Here is a 3314-nt window from a genome sequence, read left to right on the forward strand (position 1 = left end):
TGTGCTGTGGAGCTCTCGTCCTTCTCGTCTGCATGTGTCTGTGTGTGTCATTTCCTTTTCTTATCGTAGTCAAGGTGAGTTCCTATTTTTACACCGTAAAGGATTCAACAAAAAAGTGGAACAGAATTAACACGCAACTTTATCTTCTTCTCTTCGACTTTTTCTAGCTTTCGTCGTTTATGGAATCACACCGTTCACACCGATCGCTCTCGATCGATTCTATCTCCCAATTTCCACGCCGAGAGGTTCTTGATCAACCCGTATCCTTGGCCCCTGCCCGGTTGTACTGCTGCACAACAGTACGAGTGTTTGTGGAATTGAATTTCACACGATGGAACGAATGAAAAGCGGAAGGAAAAAGGTTTACATTTTATGAAAAGTAACCAAAACCCAACCAAGTTGCCAACAAAAACGATAACATTTGCATAACATTGTTGATTCCGTTGTTCTCCGCTCGCTCAATTTGTCAAACGTTTTTTGTAGTGTATAAACCGCATTATTAGAATGAATAAACATTTCTCATCGAGCAGTAAAAACTATCAATGGGCGGGGTGGGCTAACACGATCTAACACGATGACATCTTCTCGCAGGAATAGGGGTTTTTCTTTGTAATCCGCTATATCCTTTCGCGACTTTTGATCTCACCTTTCGGGCGTTATTCGGTGCGCCATCCCATGGCCAACCCCATAAACCGCAATGTAATTCATTCCGAAAATCCATCCACAACGTACTTACGCCCGGAAACTGCCGCCACGACCAGATTGCGTCGCGTCCGCACCATCATCAATGATTCAACTGGCACAGGCTGGCAGGCAGGTGAGTCACTGTGCCACCACCAGAGTGGTCGGAATGGAATAGCATTTTCAGGAAATTACACCCATCTTTCGAGCAAAGGACGCCAACGCCACAGACACGAGTACCACTTGGCCGTCAGCGTGGAGGATCCAACAAACTTGACTAAGAACGTCAGAAGCAGCAGCCGAGGAAGTGCCGACCAGAAAGAAGGCAAAGAAGGCATACCACAAGATGCTGCATTTGAAAAGCGAAGCGGCCCCTTAGCAGCGGCACGGCAACAAATGATCGACAAACTGTTGCTAAAGTGAAATTACTCTCGGCAGACCGCCACACATCCGCCTCCGGATCGGAACTCGGACGAGCGCGTTCCTTGAGCGTTCCTCGAACGCGCGCGCCCCTTTGAGCGTGTGCTTGACTGTGTTGTGTGTTTGAGTTTTACAAGTCGTTTGATCTTGGTCCCTGTGATACATTGGCCGTGCAGAAAACACAGCAGCACCAACACCGAGGCTCCCCAGCTTCACAACTCTTTAATGTTTGTCATCAGGCGAAATTAAAGCGCACCGCGAAGGTTAAGGCGGAAGGTGGCCGTCCTCGGAGCGGACGTCAAGTGCTTTTGGCTTTTGCAGCCATGCCCAGCGCACCCGAGAATGATACCAGCATATTATGCTTGTATCAAGGTGTGGTAAGAGGTTTTTGATTTTGTTGAACAAGACACTTCAAAAGGGCCCAAGCCTTAGTAACAGGCCAACAGACCACGACGGTATCATCTCGCTAGCTCTCACAGATTCGAATTCAGATTCAGCATAAAGTCGTTGGATGTAATTATGGTCCACTGCCTTGCGCTGAAAAAGGCTGCTCTCTTCTGGCCACGGAACCAGGACACATCAACAATTCATTGGAAGCACCACCGGCAGCGCGAGCGCGTTAATGATGCTGTTGCTTCCGTCTGGCCGATGGCGATCTCGTCGTCTGACGCCACTCCGGTTCTGCTCCGGAGATCCAACACGGTGCGTACGGTGCGTGCGTGCAGGCAGACGATGGTCGCGCACCACTACGCACTTCGCACTTCGTAACCGTCACTTCCTGGCAAATATTCATCTTTCTTATCTCGGAGCCAGCCGTGGTGCGCTCGTTCGCCTTCTCTCTCTCTCTCTCTCTCTCTCTCTCTCTCTTTCTCCCACGGTCGAGTATGTCCCCTGCTAATAGCATAATGGTTTCGGTAGGCCATTTCCACCGAAACGATGTCGAGTCGAGGCAATGTCATGAATACGCGCGGAGGCCTGACTGACTGGTTCGTTGGTGCACCAGAGACCCACCACTCAAGGCTGGCCAGAAGTGTCTATTGCCAATTTTGTGTGATTATCATGAGCTGCCCTGCAGAGGTCTCCACCGAGAGGTCTTCACTGGTGAGGTCAAGGTGATAGTGGCCGTCCGTGTGTTCCGTCCGTTAGTTTGTCATAGTCGATTACTCATATTTTCATAGCCGAGACCGAGGCAACGGACACGGACACAAAAGGCCGTAAATGACTCGGCGAGAGGACGCCCCCTGGGGGCGGTCGACTGTTCCAAGGTTGCCAAGAGAGCAGGCGAACATCATTTATGAGCGTCGGAACGTCGCTTGTACAAGGAAAGAGACGGGGGTGTCCTGTAAAAGGAAGCTTAGCGTGACATGAAAAACGATCCCACTTTTAATCATGTGTCTGGGAGCACAGACCCACGCACGAGAGGGCTTCTCTTTCTTGTGCAGACGTCAAGTAGCAGTGTATGTGTTCGGTCGCCTGCCATACTCCCTGCTAATGGCTGCCGTAGTAAGCTATGACGCTGCAGACGCATCTGCTGTGCTCAATCGTTTGGGCTCAGCTGGCCATGACGCATCGGAAGCCACCCTGTTTTCGGTCTCTCGAGCAAAAGGGTTCCCTCTGCAAGCGCCGTAATGGCGCTTGCCTGGTTGCCAAATTGTAGAACGATTAGTCGAGTGTTTGCGTAGAGTTTCGGGGGGACCACTTGTGGGTGTGCAGTGCAATGGGACTCATTGTAAGACAGCAACCAAGTCCAACTTCTTGGACCTCTCTCTCTCTGGGTTGGGGGTGTTTACTGGCACCTTTTGGTGTGACGCGCAACGTGCATGCCACCGACCAACCGACCGGCACACACATTGTGAAGCTCATAATTAAGTTATTTTTCAATCATCCTCTTCACGAACCAGACGTGTGCGAGCAAATTTGAATCCAGCAGCAGCAGCAGCGCAAGCAGCAGCCAATCGCTGCCAATTGGCAATTTGCAGCTTGCGACAACCTACACTAGGAGTGCGGGAGGGGGGCTTGCTAGCAAATTCAATTAAACACGGATGCTCTCACGCTCTTCAGCTGCATTCTAGCATCTGGCTTGTCGTCGGCGGCGGTTCGGGGTTTAATTAAATCTGTGTGTTCCCTGCGAGCGATCCTTTTTGAGCGGAACTTCAATGTCAAACGATACGGCTGGCTTAGGCGAAGGCAGCACATCTTGGGGATCGTCAGTC

General features: G+C 50.8%; 1 long non-coding RNA gene across 1 annotated transcript in view; it reads left to right on the forward strand.

Moving 5' to 3' along the window:
- Positions 1–495, forward strand: part of LOC126575081 (uncharacterized) — a 17136-nt gene extending 16641 nt beyond the window's left edge. The window contains exons 2-3 of the long non-coding RNA XR_007608245.1: positions 1–74; positions 168–495. The exon at positions 1–74 is cut by the window's left edge and continues 39 nt beyond it. This is a non-coding gene — a long non-coding RNA (uncharacterized LOC126575081). The remainder of the gene's footprint in view (positions 75–167) is intronic.
- The last annotated feature ends 2819 nt before the right edge of the window (positions 496–3314 follow it).

This window comes from Anopheles aquasalis, chromosome 3 (assembly GCF_943734665.1).
Source record: "Anopheles aquasalis chromosome 3, idAnoAquaMG_Q_19, whole genome shotgun sequence".
NCBI classification, from domain to species: Eukaryota; Metazoa; Arthropoda; class Insecta; order Diptera; family Culicidae; genus Anopheles; species Anopheles aquasalis.